Here is a 26,590-nt window from a genome sequence, read left to right as displayed (position 1 = left end):
AAAAAAAAAAAAAAAAAAAAAAAAATAATAATAATAATAATAATAATAAATATGGAGTCTGCAATGTAAGTGTGATTTTTATGAAATCTCCTCATAGTATAAAAGTTCAAATACTAAGATAAAATAAGATGAATGGACCTGTTTTTAAGAAAAATATAAAAACTGTACTATAAAACAATTTTCTAAAGCTAAAAGATTCTTCTTCCAAAGAGAAAGAGGGGAAAAAAAGCCAGTTCATTGAAACTATTTAAGAATATTTATTTCCATTTATGTTGTTTTCAAAGTTGTATAAAATAGATCTCTGCCCAAATAATTGAAAGTTAGCTTGCTGACAAAAATACATCTCAGAAAGAAAACAGTGGCATTGTCATTAGTCCTTTCCTGTTTCTGCCTAGTAAAATAAAATAAAAAACGTGTCTCCATTGTTCTTCTAACATCTTTTATAATCAGCTTTAATGTTTTCATGTGATATTATGTTACATCTTCTTAAATGAAATAATATATCTATCTTTTATTCTGCAAATCAATCAGGTATAACCTGTGGTTTATGCTTTCAAACTAAAGTTTTCCTTCTCAGATTTGTTGTCATGATTTGTTGTGAAGTAAGTCACTTGAAAGGGCTTCCAGCTTAATTTTTAAGACGCCCTCTCACCCAGCAAAACTTTCCATACTTGTTAAATCTTATAACCTCCGGTAACCCTTAATACTTAGAGGTGAGGAGGTGACTGATCACTCGCACTTTCCCAGAAGAGTTCCCTGTTCCTTCTTGCCTGTAATAATGTTTTAGTATTTAGCTTAATCTTCTTGCTCACAAATTACAAGCCTATAACCATTACCTAAGGAGTGACACTAGGAAACAAGGGTGTATTATTACTGCACCACTGCCCCTTAATATTTTCAATTTACTCCTTTCATGCTGGGGCTTTCCAAGAGACCTCATTTATTCTTAAATTCTAGGAACACAGGAGCTAAGAAAAGCTCTGTTGTGTGGCAGACAGCTCCAGATCTGGTGTTCATAGGGAAGGGGAAATCAAATGGGGCCATCCATTAACGGGTCAGTCCGGAGTCATTATGAAACCCCTGGCTTTTCAAATGACCGATGGGCCTCTTCTCCTTTCTTGGGGCCGGGCCTCTCAGACTGCAGGCTGTTTGCATTCAGTCAACACTTCAATTTTATAGGCCTGTGGAGCCAAAGATTACAAGACTTTTGAACTCCAGGCTGCCTTCTGTCTGGCTACACCCCCTGTTTCTGGAGCCCAAATCTTTTTTAACAACTCTACAAAAACAAGCAATCAGGATAAGGTCTGTTAATCCTCTCCTTTCGACCTCAAGGTAATTACGTATTCAGAACCAACCAGTGGGGAAGCAGGAAGAGCACTACCAATGCCTGCAGCTATTTAGAGAGGGAGCCAAATGTGCTTCGAGGGAATGACCAGGACTGATACACGTACCTTAAAAAGGTTCTACTATTGTTTCATGGGAAGCTAGGTATGGTGCTAGGCTAGATTTTTAAGGAAACAAAGAAATGTAAAATTAAAATGAAAAGAAAAGTCAAGGAGACTTTTAAAGGGCTCAAAATGTGCTGGAGCATTCATTGATCTGGTAACTGTCTTCCTGCACTGGGTAACGGCAAATCTGGGTTCTCCATTTACAATAGCACATACCTCTTTTTTTTTTTTTCTTAACTCACACCGTTAATGAACTTTAGTTCATTAACAGCTATGAAATTTTGTCTAGGCGATTTATATTAAATTAAGAACACAGTCTTTTTAGTTACTCAAAATAAATGATAAATAGTACAGGAAAATGTATAATGTTCCCTAACTTTTAAAATTGCATTTTATGTTGAATCTAAATTAGTAATATATGTGACATTAGTAATTGATAAAAATCATAATTAATAGTTAGCAATATATAATCAGCAATGGGCCATTGGAGAAAGAAAAGGAATTTTTTATTCTTGTCAACAAACATTTATCTATAAAATATGTCAATGGTCATCTCTATACTAATCTGGCATCTTTTTAAACAAGTCTGTAGTTTTTCTACAAAGATTTTACACGGATATGCCAACCATAGACTTCTTGGACCATAAGCATCACAAATTGTAGTAGGGCTACCACTCTCACCAAGAGAACAGGAAGATCCCAATTTACTAATGGATTGTGTTTCAAAACCTCATTTTTTAAACATCTGGAATGCAGAATGCAATTTCCCATACAAACATTGTTCTGACTATTCTATCCAGTGAGTCTGCCTAATAGCTCTTCATTCACACTCCATGATGTCCTAACTGACTTGGCTCATGTAATTCCCTCCTCTTGGAATGTCCTCTACTCCACCTTTTCCCACATCCAAGACCAACTTATCACCTTTACAACTAACTCGAATGCTAATCCACCAAGACTCCCAACAGATAAAACTATCACTGGATCCACAGAACTCTAAAGTGTTCTTTAAGTTCCTTCTGTCATGGACATTTTAGTTATTTCCCTCTAATATTACTCTACCCCCTCTAACCCATGGTAACAACCACAAGGTTTCAGTGAGGTTGAGCTGGTCCCTATGGCCTGGAGTAAGGTTGATGCCAATGAAGATAATCCCACCTCTTTTGATTTATTCATTGATCCAAGTAATCCAAGCCTAAACCAATAGGCATTTGGTAGTTTCCTGGCCCACATAGACTGGCTCAGGGGAGGTCAAATCTGCACAAATCTTAGGATGTATGACCAATGGTTGTGAAAGGGGATTTCTCTTCTCAGATTTAGAAGTTAGAGATTATATGCCTCACACTATTGAGGGCACACATTTTGTTCCCATGAAGGAAGCCATCTTGAGGATGACATTGACCCCAGAGGAGGACAGTCCTGAGGGGTTCATAAAGGAATGAAGCCAGAGCCCTGACAGAGCAAGTTCCCTAAGCCTGACCTACCTATGAACTTCCCAGTTACATAAGGCAATCATTCTCTTTTATCGTTCAAGCCACTTTGGGCTGGGTTTTATTTCCTCCAATGAAAGCATTCTACTGATACAGTCTTTATCTCTTTCTACTTCATATAATACTTTTATGGAACAGTTTTATATTTCCTATTGTACCGATTAGGTTTCTGAGAGCAGTATCATATCTAGCTTGTCATTGTATCTGCCCAAGATGTCTAGCATATACATACCTATACGTATATATAATGTCTCATTAAATTGAACCAACTAACTCAATATTTCTCTAGTGAATGCCAGGTACATGGGATATTAAAACATTTTATGGGGGAAGACATTTCTATATTTAAATAAGATCAACAAGCACTAGATTTTTAAAGGAGACAATCACTTCCTTACTACAATATTTCTTAAAGTCTTCAGTATACTGTACTAATGTCCATTGTGACAAAAAGTGGGATTGAATATATAATATTTCTGAAACTTATCTGACTCCTTATCTCTTTCACATTGATTATCCTGAAGAACGAATGTTACAAAGAACATATTTGGGAAAATATTACTGTATGTCATAATGAACCTCAACTATGCTAAAAGCTCCAACTTGACGGGCTTTGAGGAATAAGAAGGAAGATAAGAAGGAACTTTTCCCCTCAATTCCTGAGGTCTCCCAAAGAGCCTGCCCAACAAGTGGTAGAATGAAAGTGTTCTGACCTACAATAAAAATTCCCTTCCTCCCCAAAAAATTGAGATGTCCAGAGGAAAACAATCTGACTAAATTGTGTCACATTATGTGTAAAAAGCCAATTCTGTGTCTCCAATTCCTATAGATATTATACTTTTTAATATTTCTATTAACACTACCTCCTCAAAATATCCCTAGATAGAAGAGAATAGATGTTAATATTACTAATGGAAGTGTAGGGCAAACGTTTTTTAACAAAAGTGATCATTTTGAATGAGATCATTATATGTCAGATCTTTGTTATAGAAAATAAAGAACATTGAGATTGTCAGAATCATTATCACCATCATTAGTTTTAATAATAGTAATTTTTATGCTATTCTCATCTGGTAAACTTTGTTTTCATAATATCTCTATCATAATTAGTAATATTTCCCTAAGGAGTACTCTGTCCTGAATAGTCTTCTAAGGTTGCTCTATTCCTATTGGTTTTTGTTGCAAAACAAATCACTCCAAAACTGAATGGCGTAAGCTTTTCACGACCCAGGAGGCTTCAGATCCATCAATTCCAACACGTTTCTGTAGTCCTTCTAATCCTTCTGACCCCTGTTCCACAAGCCTGGCCCTCCTCTGCCCCAGGAGCTGCCTAAGTCCTGAGCCACATGTGATGTGCTCAGACATGCCCTGCTTACTGTTGGCTTTGATTCTGAAAGCCTACAGCTGCCAGAGACAGCTCTGTCTCAATAGACGTGGGAGCAATAGTGAGAAACTTAGAAAATCTGGCCAAAATGAGCAGTTCCTTATTAGATCTCCATCTACTGAAAACAGCACAATAGCAGAGAGTATTTCTTGGTGGATTTTTATGCATCAACATCTGTTGAAAGTATAATGGAATTTTTTTTCTCAAGACATTGATGTGATTAGACCTAATATTGTAAACCACCTACTAACCCAGGAAGTAAAAGAGTATAAAGGAATTTTCATGGGGTCACTTGAAGAAAACTTATATCCCAAGAGGAAAAGGTAAAAGATTCAGCAGATTGCATCTTTATTCTTAGTTATCTCTTACATGAGCACTATTAATTTAGTTTATAAACTTGACCTTTATCATTTAGGAATGTGTTGCTGGTGCCATTTGAATTTTTGATAGTATTTTTAGCTTTTGATCCCCTCTGCAGTGAGACAGAAGTGAAACAACTTGCTTAGAGCTGTTCTATAAATCCGTGGTACCAGCATATCATCTTGATTTACCTGTTATTGATTAAATTTCTTTGCCAGTGAGGACTTTTGCTTTATAACAACAGTTTCAGGAGTTTTATGTCAGGTAACAATATCAATATCACCATTTTATAAAGCAAAATTTATAAAACTGCCTTAGATTGCTAGCTAGTCATTCAAATTATCTTAAGCATGCAAAATAGACTTTTAAAATTGCTGTAGATATAAGATTTGAATGGGATAGTAAACGTGGAATTTTAAACAAACATGCCAAAAAGTAGATATTAAGTGGCATACAGCACCAATGATTTATTATTTGTCTTAGTTCTGGTCTGAGTCAAGTTGACACAAACCAAAGGTCTAGGATGGTCTCACTCACATGCCTAAGACCTCAGCCAGAAACGCTGAGATGGTTGGTCTCTCTCTACATGGTTTCTTATTCCCTAATAAGTCAGTTCAGGTTGCTTCAAAAGGTGGTCTCCAGGTTCCCAGCGGCAAGGGAGCAAACCTGAATGTGTAAGTACTTCTCAAATATCTTCTGTGTCATGTTTGCTAATGTCTCGTGGGGCAAAACATAAGCCACATAGTCAAATCCAAATACAAGGAATAGAGAAATAAACTCCTCTGTTCAGTGAAGTGGCAAGTCACGTGGCAAAGGGGCATTTGTATAGGGATGGAAGGAATGGTCGTAGCTTTCTTTGCAAAACATCTACTTAGCTACTGCTCTGGCCACAGTAAAAACTGAGATGAGTATTCCCAGCTGAGCTCAGCACAGATTGCTGACTCACACAATTGTGAGCAAATCAATGATGGCCATTTAGGCCACTAACTTTTGGGGCCATTTTTTCTACTGCCAAAGCTAACTGAAACAGTTTCTGAACCCATAGGGTAGGTAAAAGTTTCAAAATTTTCTCAGTTTCCTTTTTAAAACTCATCTTTTTTTTTTTAATGTTGAAGAATTTTGAAATTAGAGACATCACGTGACTTTTCCCACAATTTCCAATACGCAGGATGGAAAACAAAGGGTGGTTCCCACATGGAAACCAAGTATAAATTAGAAACTCTACTTGAAAATTGGGGCATGCGTCTCTTGCCCCCATCCACACCCTACTCACCAATGAAGAGAAGGAAGAGAGTTTTATGGAACAATCACAAAACAAAACACATGTTTGGCTTAGAAATTTTGTAGGAGAAACTATGCCTTGACAGACAGCAGCACCTGATACTGGACTTCCCAGCCTCCAGAATTGTGAGCCAATGAATTTTCATTTTTTGTAAATTACTAATTATCAGGTATTCTGTTATAGCAGCACAAAACAAACTAAGACACGCCTTCATCCTTAATATGACATAGTAGTGCCAAACCGTAAGCTATTCATTTTCTTATAAAAGTGCTCAGAATTCACAGGACAGGTTGCAGGGCAAAGAAAATTCAGGGAAACAAAAGAAGTTGGCAACTCTGTTCCTAGTTTGAATTTTCAAAGAAAACATTTCCACTTTCCCTGCTTACCATTACTTAAACTGCATTTCCAAACTAGTTCTTCATCAGAATGTAGCAGAATACGTGCCAATACAGATTCTAGCACACCTGGGTTCTAATTTTGTTATTAACTAGCTGCTTGACCTCAAACAAGTCCTTTGATCCCTCTGGGTCTGTAACTTCTCAGCTAATGAACTGAAAGGGTCAGACGAGGTGACCTTTCTAAATGTTGGTCTTCTAGAAATTAAATGAAATAGCTGTCCCAACTTTGTACCAAGTACTCTCGGAAAGCTAGTCAGTGTAGAATTGTGGCCAAAAGTGTGAACTTTGTTATCAAAAAGAATCATTTTCACGTCTAGCTCAGAATTAACTAGCTGTAATATCTTGGGCAAGTATCTCACATTCTCAAAGTCTCAGTTTTCTCATCTGTAAAATGAGAACAACAACTGTATTAGGATATATGAATTATGAGGTAACGTATAACATATGTTCAGCATATGCCTGACATATTAGCAAGTGCTCGAGAAATGTGTCTTGTTGTTGACAAGAACCTAAACCATGTCTGTTAATCCTGTCCGTGCTGTCATAAAGTACATAAGTCAGGTCACATGTCCAACAAAGAGATCCTAAGGTTACTCCCCTCACATTTGCTTGGACCCCAACTCTGCTTAAAAGCGAAACTTAAACATCCAAACTCAACAGAACATTCTAGATTCACTGTTCTCCCTGCCCAAGCTATTTCATTTCCCTTTTTTAAAACTCCTAATTTCAAGCCCAAGGAAGAAAAATTTTCAAGACCTGGGCTTAAAAGAGATGGAGGAAAAAAAAAAAAAAAAGACATATAGATGGACTGGTTTCTTCTCCAATTTGTAAAGGAAGTCCTAGCCCCAGCTCCCAAAGTAAAGAATGTCTTCCAGGCATCTGATTGAAACAGGATACTTGGTTTAACCAGTAATTCTGGTCTGTCTGTCTTTTTCCCTCATGTGAAAGGTATCAAAGAAACAAATGATGCCTAAAACATCAAGATATTTTTATTCTCCTCCTTAAAACAACTGTATCCATTCACAAAATGAGAAGTAACTGAGAGCATATTTAGGCAGAAAGACTCAGCCTCTCAATCTTTCAGGGTCTCCGTTACATTGCTAAAGATAATAACAAAACAACAACAATAATAAAGGGGTTAAGGGATAAGGGAAACGCTCATCACCCTAAGCCAGTAGACCCAGGAAAGAATGTATAAAGAGGCAGGGCTAGGACAGGAGAACAAATGAATGCCCACATATCAAATAAATAAATAATTCAAAGTTAAAGAAAGAAGTGAACAAAAGGCTAAATAAAATATATTCTATTCTCCTGTCCCAATAACCATATCTTCTTAATAACAAGAAAGATCAAGTTCAAATTCAGCCTCCTTGGACACCCCAGAATTCCACACTGGAACATGGTGACATGGGGAGACCACTCCCTGATCCATGCCCCCTGCCTCCCCACTTCCATATCTCCCAGGTCCATCCCACACCACAAGCAACCTCAAGGGCACATCTGGGGGTATTTCAGTCAGTCTTTGGCCATCCTACAGACTAGAAGTGCTCAAAAGTGGGACAAACGCAGGGAAGGAACCCACTCGGTATCTAGAATCAAGCCTTGGGAGTTCCAGTGTCCTCAGTATCTGGAACATGGTCTCGAAAGAGGACTTGGGCTTCAGATGGGTTTGTCCCCTTAACCTCTCAGGCTCTTTTCCCGTTGCATCCCAAGGAAGGTCAGGCCGGGACCCCCTCGAGGACGGGGCCCAGGGCAGGGGCACCTCTTGCTTTCGTCTTAGGGCAAGACAGAATAGACCACAGCCTTTTCCCCAGAATCATCCCAGATCTTTGTCCCAGGGGACTGTGAGAGCCCTCTGTATCCCTTCACACTCAGACAGATGGCCCATAGAAGTTCTCTGTGCTGTAACTACTTTTAGGTGACAACTGTCCTCCCACAACCTTAGCCATAAATCACTAACAAATGTCAGACAACTAACTTCTTTCTAATGTCTCATTCCTGACATTATTCTACAATCTGAAACCAAAGCCCAAGTTTCTCATTTTCTCCAAATTCAGAGAGCTTGTCTTTTTTTGTTTGACATTTTATCCTGCCCCTGGGTGTTTACTCTTTCATTTTCCTCCCAATAAAATAAAAAAGATGATGATAATGATAGACAGAGAGAGAGAGAGAGAGAGAGAGAGAGAGAGAGAGAGAGAGATACGGTATGCACACAATGACCATACTAAACTCATTACTCCTCTTCCTTCCCGTAAAAAATCAGTTACTAATTCCCAGTTCCCCTTCTTGATTAATAATTACTCATACCCAACTTTGCATCTTTGTTCCTAGGCCCTAGTTATTCCCAGAATTTATAAATATTCCCTTTTCTTTGATATTATCCCTGCCACTAGCTCTAAGACTAAAATCAACTCAACCAAAACCACCAATGTCACCATTATCATCCATTGCCTCTCTCTCATCCACTCCCCTCACCTGCTTTCCCTCTTTCACTTAGAATTACATTATACATGTCTCTCCTTTGTCTATTTCTCTCATACTTCTCTGTGCTTTCTGATATAACTCTCCTCTGTTCTAAGCATTACCATCTTCTCAACCAGAATTTGTTAAGAGCCTTCTTCCATATAGGCAGTGTAAACTGTCACCAGGCCAAGGCACAGGGACTTGCCTCAGGCCCCAGGATTATTTCTCTCTTGCAATCATCCTTTCATTATCTCCTACCCCAAGGCAAGGCTAGTTCTAGAAAGAGCGGGGTGAGCAACAGGGCGAGCTTCCTGGGCGTGCAGCCTGTGCTTCATACACCATGAGCTTAGTGTACTGTTCTGATGTCACTGTCCTAAATTTCTTAATAATTCTGTCTTTGAGCCTTTGTTTTCTAAGCAAAAAACCAATGGGATAATGTGGCATGTAAATGAGCAAAGGAGAGACCCACACTACGTGTGGCCATCATTTATTACCATTCCTTTCACATAGAGCATTTGCAATCCTCCATAAGCCCAGAAATCTAATGGATCTACAGTGTTTGGGAGATCAAGACAGAAAGTGAATACAAGGCAAGCATATTACATATATGACTGAGTGAGTGGGGGTGCTGACTACACTCTACATTCTAACCAGAACTTGCTTCTAATGTAGGAAGAAAGCGATGGCATCTTAAGAGGCCCAAACAACCAAGAAAACTTATATCCTTTGTTACTCCTAGTACTTTGCTGTTATTAGCCAACCACTTTTCCTGAAAATTATGACACAGAAAAAAAGGAAAGATGGGACAACCAATAGTTCCTTTTCCTTTCAGTTCTTCCTTACTCATCAGTAAGCACAAGGTAATGTTGGTAGAATGTTGCATAGCAAGAAATAAAAACAATTGAATCAGTTTTGTGTAGCATTTCTTCTGCTCTGGTAACAACTACATACACATGTATGAACTACAAAACAAGGAATGTATAATCTAATCGATTCTGCATACAAGTACAAGGTTCCTATAGTTGCATTTAAAACTGGCATTGCACAATATAAGATGAATGGTAAAATTCATGCTAATAATTTTAAATGTGAATGCTTCTTTACTTAGAATTATATCAAATAGCACATTTAAAACACCATTACAAGTCGAGAGCCAGCTGCAGAAGGATGAGAAAAGCCTTATATTTTAGGACCTCCAACTGTACCCTTTTTTCCCTGCAATTTGAACAAGAGGCCCCACATTTTCTTTTTGCACTGGGCCATGTGAAGTATGTAGCCATTCCTGGTGAACAATGAAAAGAGATTGAGTGGAATCGAGGCTGGGATAGAAGGGGTCAGAGCTGGGCCACAACCCAGCAGGGTGCAGACATTTGTCTAAATGCCCTTTCAGACACCAGCACCCCATACTGAAACCCCTCAAGTGGCATTCTGTCTCACTCAGAGTTAACACCAAAATTCTCACTGTGACTCTATCCCACCAACACTCCCCTGCCAACCTCTCTGATCTCCTCTACCGCCTCTCACCTCTTTCCTCAGCTCCAGCCAGGCTATCTTAACTGCATTTCTTCTAACATGACAAGTATTCTCCCACCCCAGGGCCTTTGCACATGCCAGTGCTCATCCCTAGAACTGCTTTGCCCACAAATAACTGGAGCACTTACTTCCTCAATTCCTCAGGTACCTCATCGAATGATGCTGTTACAAAGAGGTGTTTCTTGATCACCTTACATAAACGCAATACTTTACTCATCTTTCTTTATTTCTGCCTCAGCACTTTTCACCACCAAACCTATCATGTATTATTTGCTTCTGTCTTTATTCTTGGCCACTTCCACTGGAACGTAAGCTTCAACAGGGTGGGGGCTTTCTCTGTTTTATTCACTGCTATATACTCAAACTAGGAGAGTGTAAATATTTGTTGAATGAATGAAGCTATACACTTCCTAAAGTATGAAGTCATTTAGATTGAGATAAGAAAAGCTTATATAAAATGGAGGCATAAAGCTGGAGGAGCTTTCCTATTACAAAATAATCTCTAACTTGGATCCACAAATGTTGCCTGATGTCCCAAGTCAGGAAGCATTCTGTTTAAGGAAATGCATCCAAACAGGGTGCCAAAAAACCTAGGGCTGGGAGGGAAGAAGTGGCCCCTGCTTTTAATGAGCTGTGCAATCATAAGCAATAACTAGAACTGACTAAAAGCTCAGGTTCCCCAGCTATAAAATGAACATGATTTAATAATACCTGTCTTTCTTATCTCACAAGTTTCTATGTGTGATAAATGAGATAGTAAACATAAACATTTTGCAAGGCTGAAATGTTAAAGAAATGCTAGGGAATCCTATTTGCCCTGCTAATTAAGGAACCGGTGGGTGGCAGGGAGGGGGAGGCCTGGTGGAGGGGAAAACAGGGCTGTTGGACCATTTAGCTGAGAATGGTATTTCCAGAGAATGGAATGAAAGAAGCAATGCAGAACAGCAGATGCGGGTTCCTGTTGATCTTTCGCAGGATGACCCCCATACATCTCCCATTTGACACGAATGTCACCGAGCCCAATTAGAATTAGCCTTTCACATAACATTCAAATTCCTGGACTTCCGAGGACAGCCATATAAGGGAGGAACAGCCACAGCAGATAAGAGGAGAGGAATGGAGAGGCAAAAGGTTACAGAAAAAAAAAAATGGAGATTTTGACATTCCCCCACACAAAGGACAAGATGTCTCAACAAATCCTAGAATTTTGGAAAAGATTTAACTAAATAATATTTATCCAAGTGGCAGACCCTTCTTTTTCCCAGCATTTCTCTGTGTGCAGGGTATTTATTGTTATTATTATTTGTTTTATTTCCAGAGTATATTTTACGTGTTTGGTTTTATTTGTTTTGTCTTCTATTCATTGAATTTTTCATTTCCTTTGCTGCACTGCCTATGCAGGCTGATATATACCCAGCACCAAAGCCACTCTGTGTCCCCCAACTTGCCAGCCTAGACACAGAGCAGAACTGTTCATGTCAGGGTGTTCAGTTCCACTAGAATGTATTTTTAAAATTCATTTTCATGCTAATGATGCCCTGCAAAGATGGTGAAGTGTAGAAAATCAAGTTGCACGTGATTTTAAATCATGAAACCGAAGCATTTTAAGGTTCCCTAGGATGCTTTAAATGAGCCTTTTGGTAATTTCAGGGCTCCAGATCATTTAAGCAGAACATTTTTTAAATGAAAATAAAAATGCTTTGACGTGTACGGAAGAAGGGAGGTAGAAGAGACTGTGAAAAGTGGGCAGCCTGACAGCTCTCCTGACAAGGGAACCCCTGCACTCTATTTTAAAACCGACCTGTGTAATTTAGGAGAGAAGTCACCATGTCTCCTGATACAGGTTTTGGGGGCGGCTGGTGGATAAGTCAGCAGTGCTGGAAATGGCAGTGCCACCCACACTGAGAAGGCAGAGCTGTAAGATTCTGCCTTTTAGTAGAACTGGAAAACACACACACATACACACACACAAACCAAAAAGTGTGCATTTCCTGAGTAAAATGGAAGCAGCCTCTAAAAGAGAAAATGCAGAGGCCCTCCAGATCTTCTGAAATTGGTGTGAATGCCACCTTATTGGTGTCAGTAACAAAGAAGAGAGGTTAGTGATGCAAAGCTTAATGGAGTGGCATGGAGAAATATTAGTTGTGGGCATAAATAAATACGGTTGTTTAATGTCATTCCATTGAGAGAGATGGCACAAACCTGATAGTCTCAACAATGCCTCCAGTACTCCAATAACTGGTCCTTAGAGGGATGGTGAAGATGGAGATTCATCTCCACAAAGAGGACACAAAATACTTGACACAGGGTTGTACAGTCTGAGTTATTTAACCTCTCTGAGCTATCGTTTTCCCCATGTTTAAAATGGCCTGTAGCATTGTGCCTTGCAGGGTTACTGTTAGAGTTAAATAACAGCACAGAGTAAGCAACACTTAACAAAAACACAGGGAAAAAACTCACGCCCTGAGCATCTGCCAGACCTTAAATTAGTTGGAAGGGCTCTCAGTATGAGGAATCAGAAGGGGTTTTCTTGGGGGCACCACATTTTTCTTCTTTGGCAATCAAATAAATGACCCAGCTGCCTCCTCCAGCTTCTGGTTAGACCGATGCCTGGTGCTGAATTAAGATCTGACAAAGACCAGTCAGTACCTCCCCCTCAACACCCACCATACTCCCTCTCTCTCTGTCTCTCTCTCTCTCTCCCAGGCCACAGCCAAAAGCACACTCTGTGCCAGTGCCCAGCCTTGGGCAACCGACCCCGACATGGGTCCCGAAAGGCAATTGTTTGACTGAATGGAGCCTCTTATTAAAAATTAATTTCTGTCAAACCCAATTGCATATGAACACAGCCTCATTGTGATCACTACCGTGATTTCTGGAAACAAACATAAGCCCTACTGTTGCCAAAAGCAAGGGGCAGTTTAGGACAGTTCTGAGTCTTGATCTATGAATGCACCCAGCAGATTCCCTGAGGCTTACAAAGGCAGTTGTCCCCTGGAGGACAGAGACCAGCTCCATTCTCCTCTACTGCCCCTCCATGCCCCACACCCACTCCCTGGGGCATAGTCATAGAGACCAGAGAGCATGCTCCTTAGTGCAGACAGACACACACAAAATACAGGTTCTGCCACTTCTAAGGGAGTGTGCTTGCCCTTTAAGAGCTTAGGGTTTCTCCTCTGTAAGGATAAAATAATGATTAACACCACTACCTAACCCTCAGGCTTGATGCGGGAGAAATGAGATAAGTAAAAGCATCTGGAATACAGAGAGCAGGTGCTCAATAAACAGCAATCCTATTCCCACAACATCCTGCCCTAGGTATCCCCGTGTGGGACATTGTCTTCTACAATGTTTCTTCTACATTTAGAGCACTCAGTGGGGATGGGAGTCATTTTCTTGATAGTAATGGGTTGAAGAAAACAGAGACCTGAAGTTAAAATATTCGAGATCCAATTTATATATCCCACATATCTCTAATAAACTTTGATTTTTCCCTTCTACATGAATTGTCTCTTCTATTTCCACATCATGAGATCAAGGAGAATCAAGAGTTAGAGTTGGAAAGCTCATCGTGTCCTCCTCTTCTCCCTACTTGGCATATTTTCAACATTTTTGCCATGAAAAACTTGGACCTGACATTGCATGATCTTCTAATGTGGTGCAGAGATTGCTAACTTTTAAAATGAGTGCTACCCTACTGACTAAGAAAGAATAAAAATAGTAGCCATGTCCAGTAACATGCGAGTAGCAAGTCTGAAAGAGGGCAATCAAGCAATAGGGATCGGTGTAAAATGTGGGAGGCTGTTGACGAGTCATTCCACTTTCAGGAATTATTGAAAGGAAATAGTTAATGTAGCATAAACCAATAATTTACATGATACTATTGCTGATCATAGTAAACGATTGCAAAGAAGCTAAATATTCTAAAATAGGAAGTTGAGTATATAAATTATTAGACATTCATACAATAGAAAACGACGTAATAAAGTTGTTTTAAAGATGAGGTAAATGAGTTAAATGGAAAGATATTCCATAAATTGTTAAAGTTTGTGGGGAAAAAACTTGTTGCAGAAAACATATGAATATAAACTTGCTTATGTAAAATATAAAAATATATGTTCCTATATATTTATGTAAGCATTTTTTAAATCCAAAACATGCCTTGTCAAACTTTTGAGTGGTTATTTCTAGAAGGAGGATTATAAGGGAGCTTTTTTTTTTTTTTTTTTTAGACGGAGTCTTGCTCTGTCGTCAGGCTGGAGTGCAGTGGCGCAACCTCGGCTCACTGCAATCTCCGCCTCCTGGGTTCAAGTGATTCTCCTGCTTCAGCCTCCCAAGTAGCTGGAATTACAGCCGCACGCCGCCACACCCGGCTAATGTTTGTACTTTACTTAGTAAGACGGGGTTTCACCATGTCGGCCAGGATGGTCTCAATCTCCTGACCTTGTAATCCGCGCGTCTTGGGCTCCCAAAGTGCTGGGATTACAGGCGTTATATCAGAGTACTTTCACAAAACATTTTATAAATGTAGGCATGGTATGAATTGTGTAACTTGAGCCTCTACACATTTATAATGACCCAAACAAATTTTTTTAAAGCATGTTACAAAGTTCAATCTTTCTCATGTACAAAATTTTTAAAAATGGAGAGAATATAATAATACAGTTTCAAAATATACAAAACAAAGCTTGCTGAAATTAAAGGGAAGGCTAGACAATTCAACAATGGAAGTTATAGTTTTTGTTTTTTTGTTTTTTTTGTTTTTTGAGACGGAGTCTCGCTCTGTTGCCAAGGCTGGAGTGCAGTGGCGCAGTCTCCGCTCACTGCAATCTCTACCTGCTGGGTTCACGCCATTCTCCTGTCTCAGCTTCCCGAGTAGCTGGAACTACAGGCTCCCGCCCCCATACCCGGCTAATTTTTTGTATTTTTAGTAGAGAGAGGGTTTCACTCTGTTAGCCAGGATGGTCTCCCTCTCCTGACCTCGTGATCCGACCGCCTCAGCCTCCCTAAGTGCTGGGATTACAGGCTTGAGCCACCGCGCCCTGCCAAAAGTTATAGATTTAAACATCCTCTCTTTGCAACTAATAGACCAACTATACAAGATGTCAGTAAAAATATGGAAGATCTAAACACTATCAACTAATTGCAACAAGTTGACATTTGTAAAACAATATACCCAACAACTGCAGAATGCATATTCTTTTCAAGTGCCCATGATATGTTCACTAAGATAAACCATATGATAGGCCATAAAACAAGTCTCAGTTATTTAGAAATATTGAAATTATACAGAGTTTGCTTGTAGCGACCATGAAGGAAAATTGGAAATCAATAATTAAATGTCTAGAAAAATCCTAAATGTTTAGAAATCAAGTAATACAATTCTCAATAATCCATACGACTAAGAAGAAGTTACAAGGAAAATTAGAAAATACTTTTAGCTGAATAATAATGAAAATATAACTTTAAACTTTGTGGATGCAGCTAAAGCAGTGATTAAAGGGGAATTTAGAGCTTTGAATGTTTATCTAAAACAAAAAAAGAAAAAGAAAAAGAAAGATCTAAAATTAAGTATGTGAGCTTCCCACATTATAAGCTAGAAAAAGAGCAAAGGAAATCCAAAGTAGAAGGAAGGAAATATTCAAATAAGAGCAGAAACCAAAGAAATGGTAAGCAAACAAACAAACAAAAGTTAAAATTAGCAGAAGAAAAGGGTTCAGAAAAGCTTTAAGATCTCTTTCTCTAAAAAGTTCTGTAATTCTAAGTGCATTTAGCATATCAGATTCCTAAAGACTTTCTTCCTATCTCTGGGTGAGAAACAAATATTTATTTAGCAAGCATTTGTTTATTTGCTTGTTTCTTTTAGGCAAAACCCTATATAAGACATATACCATTCATACCCCAGAAAATAAGCAAGTACAGTAGGCCATCCATATTCTGAAATTTCTCATCCATAGATTCAACCAATCTTGAATCAAATATATTCAGTAAAAAAAGATTTAAAATAGCCAGGAGCAGTAGTTCACACCTGTAATCCCAGCACTTTGGGAGGCCAAGGTAGATGGATCAACGAGCCCAGGAGTTCCAGAGCAGCCTGGGCAGCATGGCAAAATCTAGTCGCTGCAAAAAATACAAAAATTAGCCTGGTGTGGTTGCATGTGTCTGTAGCCCCAGCTACTCAGGAGAGTGAGCTGGGAGGATGACCTGAGTCTGGTGAGGTAGAGGCAAGAAAGAAAAGAAAGAAAAGAAAAGAAAAGAAAAGGAAAGAAAGAAAGAAAGGAAGGAAGGAAGGAAGGAAGGAAGGAAGGAAGGAAGGAAGGAAGAAAGAAAAAAAGAAAGAAAGATTAAAAATACACCATAACAACTATTTATATAGCATTTACATTGTATTAGGTATAATTAGTAATCTAGAGATAATTTAAAGTATATGGGAGGATGTGGATAGGTTATATGCAAATACTGCTCCATCTTATATAAGGGACTTGAGCATCTCCAGCTTTTGAGGGAGGTATCTGAGGGGGATCCTGCAACCAATCCCCCAAGTATATGGAGGGATGATTCTATACATTACCTATCTAATGACATGCAATGACTAAGAGTCTAGAAGCTGGGCATGGTGGTTCACGCCTGTAATCCCAGCACTTTGGAGACCGAGGTGAGAGTATTGCTTGAGCCCTGGAGCTTGAGACCAGCTTGGACAACATGGTGAGACACTGCCTCTACAAAAAATACAAAAATTAGCCAGTCATGGTGGCACATACCTGTGGTCCCAGCTACTCAGGAGGCTGAGGTGCGAGGATCACTGGAACCTGGGAGGTCAAGGCTGCAGTGAGCTGAGATCATGCCACTGCGCTCCAACCTGGGCAACAGAGTGAGACCCTGCCCTCCTCCCCCAAGGAAAAAAAAAGAAAGCAAAAGAGTCTACCAAGTACAGGGCACTGAGCTTTCCATATGCATTTCATTAATATGCACAGCACTTCTATTTGTTCACGCATTCTACAGATAATTATTGACGATTTCATATGTGCCAGGGACCATCTTAGGTGATGGGTCAACATTAGTATTTACAAGCAAGGTATTAATGCTCCTATTTTATAGTTGAGAAAACTGAGTTTCAGAGAAGAAAAGTAGCTAGCTCAGCATCACAGTGTATTGTTAAGCAAAAATGTCCAACTCATCTGAAAGCCTAGTTTTTAACAACTATGCTACATGAAAAGACACTAAGCCACAAAGATGAAGGGAAGAGTTGAGCCAATATCTATAATAGAATACAAGAAACTATACAATGGCAACAAAGACAAATTGCCATGGGACCATGTTAAATCAACTCCTAACCTTTTCAAATAATTCAGAAAGCTTCTGAGAAGAGGTGACTTTTGAGCTGAGACTTGAAGAAGAAAAATTTGCCAAGAATGGTGGCAAATACATCATCACATTTAAAGTATACAATAATCCTGAAAAAATTAGCATTATGGTTCTATCACATAAGAGAAAACTGAGGTCAAGAGAGAGGAGGGGCCTTGCTCAGAATCAGACAGTTACTATAGTATATGCCAATATCCGTACCAAGCATTTCACAGCCATTGGTCTCCTGACAATCCTTAGGTTTAGACAGCACCACCACTAACATTGTTGCCTCTTGGTCTTGCCTAGGTCTTGGCAATAGCTTGTGCATTAGTGGTGAAGCTGGAATATATACCTAAATCAGCCTTACTCCCAGACCCAAAAAGTAGGTTCTGTGAAAGTATTCTTGCGTATGAATCCAAGTCCTGGGTTCTAAAGGGAAGAGTGACCTTAGGAAAGAGAGATATAAAATCAATTTATTTAAGCACATGTCAAGAAATTCGGTCTGACCAGACACAGTGGCTCAGCCTGTAATCCCAACACTTGTGAGGCCGAGGCAGATGAATCACTGGAGCTCAGGAGCTCAAGACCAGCCTGGGCAACACGGCGAAACCCCATTTCAACAAAAAAATACAGCCAGGTATGGTGGCACCCACCTGTTGTCCTAACTACTTAGAGGGCTGAGGAAGGAGAATCAGTGGAGCCTGGGAAGTCAAGGCTGCAGTGAGCCATGTTCACGCCACTGCCCTCCAGGCTAGGTTACAAATGGAGACCTTGAAAGGAAGGAAGGAAGGAATTCCTTCTTCCCACCAAAACAAATCTCCAGTGCACCTAAAATAAAATAATAAAACCCTAAAAATGCAGGTTATCACTTCAAATTAAGGAACAGGCTTCGAAACATTTTTTTTTTTTAACCTCACTTCTCCCCACCCATCCCTACAGGTTAATTTACGCACATTTCTTAAGCCAAGTCAAAGAACTAGCTTAACTCTAGTTTCCCTTAGAAAGCGTGACTCCAGGCTGCCTGAGCTTCCTCTGTCCTTTTGTGACCTCCTGATGACCTGGGAGTTCCACCCACTTGTTAGGGCCTTTCTGAACCTTGAATCTACACATCAATGGGATTTAGTTTCCCTTTTGCTTTAATGACTCCTCAGAACTTTACTTATGTAGCAATCCCACCCACTTCCTTTCTTGTTTCTCTGGTCCTTACGGGCTATAGCCCACCTCTCCTTCCCATGCAGGCAGGTTCTCAGGGACAATGGTGATTTATTTATTTACAGTTCTCCTTATATTTTGTTTGGTTAGCTTTTATTTATTTATTTTTCTCAGGTAGGGAAAAAAGCTAGGTTATGTCTTTGGGTGTCAGCTAGTAATCCTTCCACTTTTCTTCCCATGTAACCACCACCACCCCCCTTTGTGTGTGTGTGTGTGTGTGTGTGTGTGTGTGTGTAATTACAGGTCTCACCTCACCAGTTAGATTTTAAATTGGTCTATCATTAGGCTGAAGAAATCATCTTGAAAATTCAGAATCAATACAGGAATCATGCTACTAGATTAGTATCACTAAGACTCAACATCTAAAAATTTAAATATATATATTTAATTTTATTAAATATATAATTTATATTAATTAATTATATTAAATTTATATTTAACATATGAAATATTTAAATATATATATGTTTTAAAAAGAAAGAAGAGGAACAGAAGAATTAGAAAATGTTTGACTCAACTAGCTCATGCATGCAGTTTTCCTATCTGTCCTCCAAAGAGTGAGGGAAAGACTTTGGTAAGAATAACCAGCATCAGCAAAACCCCACAATTCTGAAGCACAACCACACAAAATGCAAAGGGATATTTGGCATAAAGGAAGTAAACTTCACAGAAATTGCACATGGCCATGCAAAGAATTCTGCAAATTTAACATACCACAAAGAATGTATTGAACAAATTTTGTTATGAGTTTTCAAAAGCCTCTCACATCTCTCAATGGTCTCCAAAGTAAACACATCTCCCACACTGTAGCATCCATTACTATAGTTTTGAGTTTCTGCTCTGAAATGATGCAATCTTCTACTCAGCACGGCTTCCTAAATATCTTTCCCAAATGATGGAGAAACAGAATTCAACTTCACTTCTTCCATTCCTCAAAGAACATGTCATGCAGGGCTGCACGTTAGTGGCCATCAACCAGGAAATATTTAGTAAACAGAATTTGTACTCCATTTATTCTGAGTTTACTTTTAGAAGCCACTTATCTCTTTTAGAAGAACTTCCCTTGCCAATCACCTTTTGGAAAAGGCCTGGAAGAGACACTCCCTGAGGACGTGCAGAATCCTAGGTCAACAGCATATGCAGTGGAAATAAATAACTAAAGTATCTACATCTTAGGATGGTCCCTTTCCTTCCTAAGGCAATCAGTCTTTCAGAGCAATCGAAACACATATGCAGGTGTACACACATAGACGTGGGTGTACACACACAGACACACACACATACACTGTAATGTCTCCTCTAGTACATTCTTTGATATGTGACCATTATTTCTTCTCTAATAATTGTGATTAAAACACCCAAAATAAGGAATGTCTTTGGAGATGGAAAGGCCATTAAAACTCATATTGTTCAATGCTCTCATTTTGCAAATGATGACGCTGAGATCCAGTATGTTAAATTTATCCCAAAGAATTTATATGCCCCTAGAAGTTTCAGATAAGATTAGAATTTCTCCTTTTGAGATCTCTTAGCGGAAAGATGAAAGGCTCTGAGGTCAGCCGAGCCTGGTTTCAAATCTCAGTGCTGCTGTTTACCACTTGGTGATCCTAGATAATTAATCACTCTAAACCTTCATTTTCCCATCTATACAATGGAGATAATAAGAGCTGAAAGAATCCAGAATATAACACTGTGAAGAGTTTTCTTCTAAACACCCATTATCTGCTTAAAAGCAGAACCTCCCAAAAGAATTCAACTGTTAAAAATCCCCTCCCAGGAATTTTGTAACCAGGAAAGATTGAAATCACCTAAACAGTCATTGTCACAAAATGATTGTATCTCCCATCTATTCTCCTACAGGCCTATTTATCTTTCCTACAAGTCATTTGTTTTCCTATAAGTAATCTTCTCCCTTTCTCCTTCACCTATTCCTTCACCTCTCTCCTTCACCCAATTCTAAGCACCTCCTTGAGTCATACTTTTCAGTAAGTTCCCAAGTACTTCTGTGAATAAAAATATATCTTTTCTCTGGCTAATCTATCTTTTGTGAGTTTAGTTGTCAAGCCTCCAAAAGCTAAAGCTAAGAGGGTAGACGAAAAAGTTTCCCTCCCCGCCAGAGTTAACATGTATTAATTACTTACAACGATCAAGGCGCTGTTCTAATCATACTGAATGTATTAATTCAGTTACTTCTGACCATGTCTTTTTTGTTATTTTTCTTTTAGAGATAAGGAAACTAAGGCATAGAGAGGTTAACCAACTTGCTTAGCGTCAGACAGTAAGTGATGGAGCCAGAATTTGCACCTAGCAGTCAAGCTCCAGAACCCTTGTGCTTAACCACTGTATGAGAGTAACCTTACCTCACAAGAAGGTACTAAAGGTGAGATGAGATCATCTGCACACAGCATCCGGCCTGGCACAAAGGAAGGGCTCCATAAATGTAGATGCCATTTTGACTATTAGAACACCATCTGTCAATCTGCTGTTGATAAAATCAAGGTGTTTCCCATCTCTCATCAAGAGATTAGGGTAGCACAAAGACTCTAACCTGTAAGCAATGTAACTAATTTGTTTTATTTAGCCACAGCTTAATGGCCAGTATGGAGGGTATTGGAGTTCCAGAAAACAGACAAGGACACGAGAGCCAAAGGATAAAAATCTGTCAGAGGTATCCAGCATCATTCAATGGAACTTAACCTTCCAGTAACTTAAAAGGTATGGTTTTGTCTGTTTTGTTTGTTTTACCACAGAGCAGGAATATTTCTCTTGATCTTAATACAACTTAGATGAAGTATGGCACAAACCCCCTTGATTTTGATTCCAGCCTCATCAGCCATGTTGTGATTGCAAATTCAACTCTATTCTCACCCTGGGAAGAGAGTAGTCTGTACCATGAGCAATATACCATGAGAAGGGTATAAAGCAGATGTTAAGAAGTTGGGGTTTTGGCTGGGCACAGTGGCTCACGCCTGTAATCCCAGCACTTTGGGGGGCCGAGGTGGGTGGATCACCTGAGGTCAGGAGTTTGAGACCAGCCTGGCCAACATGGCGAAACCCCATCTCTACTAAAAAATATATAAAAATTTAGCCAGGTGCGGTGGTGGGTGCCTGTAATCCCAGCTACTCAGGAGGCTGAGGCAGGAGATTTGCTTGAACCCAGGAGGTAGAGGTTACAGTGAGCCAAGATTATATCACTGCACTCCAGCCTGGGCAACAGAGCCAGACTCCGTCTAAAAAAAAAAAAAAAAAAAAACAGCTGGGCTTTCAAGTCAAGTCAAACAACCCTGTGAGCAAATACCAGCTTCACCAAGTACCTGGGGAACCTTCAGCAAGTTACTTAATTTAAACTCTGAGTTTCTGTTTAGGCATCTAAAAGATGGAAATGTAATATCCCTACAAAACCTACCTCGTAGGATAATTGAGCTGGCCTGATGGCAAACAGCACAATGTGTTATTTTTTAAATTCATAAATTGCACCAGGCATGGTGGCTCACATCTGTAATCCCAGCACTTTGGTAGGCCAAGGTGGGCAGATCACTAAAAGCCAGGAGTTCGAGACCAGCCTGGCCAATGTAGCAGAACCCTGTCTCTACTAAAAATAGAAAAATTAGCCATGCATGGTGGTGCATGCCTGTAGTTCCAGCTGAGGCGTGATAATCGATTAAACCCGAGAGGCAGCGGCTGCTGTGAGCTGAGATTGTACCACTGCACTCCAGCCTGGGTGACAGAGTGAGACTCTGTCTCAAACAAACAAACAAACAAAAATAATTAATTGGCTTTATGATTTATCAGTCTCTTGCAAGAAGCCTTCCATGACCTTTCCCTTCCACAAATGGATATAACAAAAGAAAAAAAATTCCCTTGCTTCCCTGAATTTTTGCAGTACTTTTATGAAAGCAGTTTATGTTACACATTACGTGACAGTCGAAGTGCTGAGCATTTTACATGCATTTTCTTATTTAATCCTGATAACAACAGTGTGAGGTAAACACCATTATTATTTCCACTTTTTAACAGATGGGAAGAGAAAAAAAATGACTAAGATTAAGCGCCTGGCCTAAGGTTACACAGGTAGCTAGTGATGAAGCTTGCTTATATCTGAACTGCAAGAGTCTAAATCCAGAGACTATGTTCCTTATGGTACTTGTTACTCTGTACCTTATAATGATTTATGTTCAAAACTGTTTTCAAGGCTAAAAGGTCAAGATTTGTGTCTAATTTATCTCTTTATGGCCCTCAGAACATTCCCTGAATATAATAGGTTGTCCATGTCTTGTTGAATTAATAAATGAATAGTGGCATCCATAATTCCATTCCCCAGAGCCTCATCAATTATAATTTATTTGCATTTTTCTAGGTGCTTTACATCAATTTTCTCATTCAATCTTTCCAGCTCCATCAGCTAAGTGTTAATATTATTCCCATTGCACAGGTGAAGAAACCGAGGCTTGGAGAGACTTGTCTGAAATTGAGGATCTACCCAGACTAGCCAAGGTCACATGGCTAACAAGTGATAGATCTGGGTTCACATCTGGGGAAACTGAACCCACTGAATGAGCTTGTAACCATCACTTCTCAGATAAAAATAGGATCAGAACAGAGATGGCCTCATCAAACCATGGGCATAATTTATGGTACACTGAGTCAGCATCTCTCATTTTAAAAGTTTTAAACGTGAATTGCTTTTGTCAAAGTGTTAGAAGGGACTCAAAAATGTGAAACCTTGGATGGAGATCAGTGTCAATTCCAAAATTTCCTTATAGGAAGGGTTTGGGAATAGCAATCTCATTGAAATTGGGGAAGGGGATAAGGATTTTGAAATTATCATAAAGCTATATTTTCATATGAAGCTCACTGTTTTGTCAACAATATTCTATTATTGTAGGCTTCTGATGGATATTATAAGGGCAGATTAAAGAAGTAATCACTATTCTGCTGGAGGATATATTAAAAATGTGTATTTCATCAATCTGTATGTAACCCAATTATGCCTATCATTTTTCAAAAGTGATTTAAACATCAATAAAGTGAAAATTCAAATCTATAGATGACACCAAGATTTTTTGACAATTCAAACATCATCGTGACAATAATAAACGTCTGGAAGGTCTCATAGAGATGTGTGAGTAGCCAGTAAATAGTCGTGCTCAGTGCAGTTGGTTGCACAGGAATAGCTGCAGGAAAAGAGAACCCACCTTGTGCTCAGAAGACCAAGGGCTCCGAGTGCAGACGTGATCCAGGAAAAGGATGATGGCATCATTGCCGACCATTCCCTAAAGGGGTTGGTCCAATGTATTGTGGCAGTCACAAAAGCAAGCATCATCAGGAAGGATGTCAAAAACAAAATAGAAAGCACAATCTTATAAGCGTTTGCACACACGCACACACATATACACAGAGAGACACCAGAATACATTGGCTCCAGAAATACTGAGTATAGTTCCAACCATCAAACCTCAAAAATGGCATAATGAAACTGGAACTTACTTAAGGAGGTCCTTCAAATGATTAGGGTTTGAAAAGAAACCAAAGAGACTTTAAACACTTCAGCCTAGAAAGACAAAACATAAGAGTTGGTGCATCAGGCTGATAAAATCACAAAGGGTACTGATTAAGTGAACACAGATTCTGGCACCAAATCCCAGCAAAGCAGACCTAGAAGCCCTGGTAAAATTAAAACAAAGTGCTTTTAGGACTATTTATATTTTCAAGTGCTACTTTATAGAACAAGTAATAAACTAGAAAAAAAAATCATAACTCTAAGAGTCTATAGCTGTGAGCCCATGATAGTTATGGCGCAGTTATACCTACACTGTATGCTCAGCCTTTTGATGTCCCCCTTTGGAAAGACATCTAGCAAGCTCCTTTTCATGCTGTTATTCTTTGAAGGCCCTAAGAGAGGAGATGCTAGATTAAATATTGGTTTACTACACATGGCAGATCTGGTAATTCCCAAACAGGACAATCAGAAGAATCACCTGAGAACCGTTTATAAAAGAACGGATTCCCAGGCTTCATTTCCAATGATTCTGACTCAGTAAGTCTGGGGCTTAGCAACCCTAAGAGAAAATCCTTTCCATAGGTGAATCCAAGATATAATTTGATTGGCTGAAATGGAATTATGTCCCACCCCTGAAGCAATCACTGAAACCAGAAAATGAGGCCTTTTTTTGGCCTGGGCTGGGTTATGTACCCTTCCCTATGATGGAAATGGAGTTTTCTCCAGAAAAGAAGGTAGATGACTAACATTCAGTGCCCCTGCTTCCTGAGAAACAGAACCTCAGTTATACTGGTACAAAAGTAATAGCAGTTTTTGTAATGATTTTAATGGCAAAAAAACACAATTATTTTTGCACCAACCTAATATTAGGGGAAGCTTGTGCCCAGCTAAAAGTCTGTATCCCCAGCCTGTCTAGCTATGGCCATGTGGCTAATTCCAGCCATTAAGATCATGGAGTACAAGTCTGCTGTAGGGTTTCCAGCAGGCATCTGTAAGAGAATTGACTCTGCAAGGAATCAACCTTTTTTCTTTTTCTCTTTCCTTCTTTCGGTGACAGAATGTGAATATGACTGGACAGGGAATCTCTATCTTGTGACCTTTAAGATCAAAGATAGAAGAAGCCTGAATCTCAAATGATGTCATACAATTGCCCTACCAGGCTGGAATTTCCCACTCTTCACTTTTACAGATGAGAATAAACCCTCATGAATTTTGATAATATTCAGTTGTCATTCTTTGCTATAGACTTTTGAACCTAGTCCTCCCTGATACTGTAGAATTCCACAACTACAAGTAACTCAGAAGGGAGGATAGGGAGACAAAAAAATACAGTTATTTCTGCACTTTGCAACTTCTCTTTAAATTTTATCTCTCATATCGCTAAGCATCCTGATTTTTTATCCCTGTTTCACATCTTGAAAAATATTATTGCCATGTCTTGCAAGGAAATTTGTCTTTTACTACTTCCAAAGTTGGTTGTAATTCATTACTCACATCTGTCGCATCTTTTCCACATCTGTGTGAAAAACTAGCCCCTCTTCAAAACTGAGTTCAAGATTTAGTATAACCAAAAACACTTCTAGGCCAGCCCCATTTCAATCTAGATAATCAAAGTATCTATTCTTTCAACTTAATCTCTCTGATTCTGTTTCCACGTTTGTAAAATAGATTCAATGAGTGGATTTCAAATATTTTTAGGCATCAGTCCCACATGAGCCTCCTAGAACTCCATGTAGGGTTACACAGGTTGGGCATGGCCATTTGTATCATTTTCTTTCTGACTGATACCCTGTAGAGCTGTGCAGTATACATCCTGCCTCCAAATGCAGCCTGGTCCTTCCCTGAGGAACAAAGTTTGAAAAGCATTGTACTGATATTTTTAATGCATCTACTTAATAGAGGACTAGTATTTAGAGTATCCAAGCACCTCTGATATCAACACAAAAAATAGAACTAACACAACTGAAACTTGACAACAGATTTGAACAGGCTCTTCACAAAATAAAATATCTTATGGCCAATGAACAGAAGAAAAGGATCCAACCTCATTAGGATCAGAATAATGGAAATTAGAATCACAATAAACTACCATTTCACATCTACTAGGTTGGTAAAAACTAAAAAAATTAAACAAAACAAGTGTTTATAAAAAATTTGGAAGAGTATGAAAAGT

The 26,590-nt window shown here is 39.1% G+C and overlaps 1 long non-coding RNA gene across 1 annotated transcript; it reads left to right on the top strand.

Moving 5' to 3' along the window:
- The first annotated feature begins 5,951 nt into the window (after positions 1-5,951).
- Positions 5,952-23,412, top strand: LOC108524456 (uncharacterized). The gene is made up of 3 exons (XR_001884050.1): positions 5,952-6,089; positions 21,499-21,632; positions 23,350-23,412. It is a non-coding gene; the product is annotated as an uncharacterized LOC108524456 (long non-coding RNA).
- The last annotated feature ends 3,178 nt before the right edge of the window (positions 23,413-26,590 follow it).

This window comes from Rhinopithecus bieti, unplaced genomic scaffold, assembly GCF_001698545.2.
Source record: "Rhinopithecus bieti isolate Rb0 unplaced genomic scaffold, ASM169854v2 scaffold_82361, whole genome shotgun sequence".
NCBI classification, from domain to species: domain Eukaryota; kingdom Metazoa; phylum Chordata; class Mammalia; order Primates; family Cercopithecidae; genus Rhinopithecus; species Rhinopithecus bieti.
Note: the sequence above shows the minus strand (reverse complement) of the source record. Positions and strands in the feature narration are given on the sequence as shown.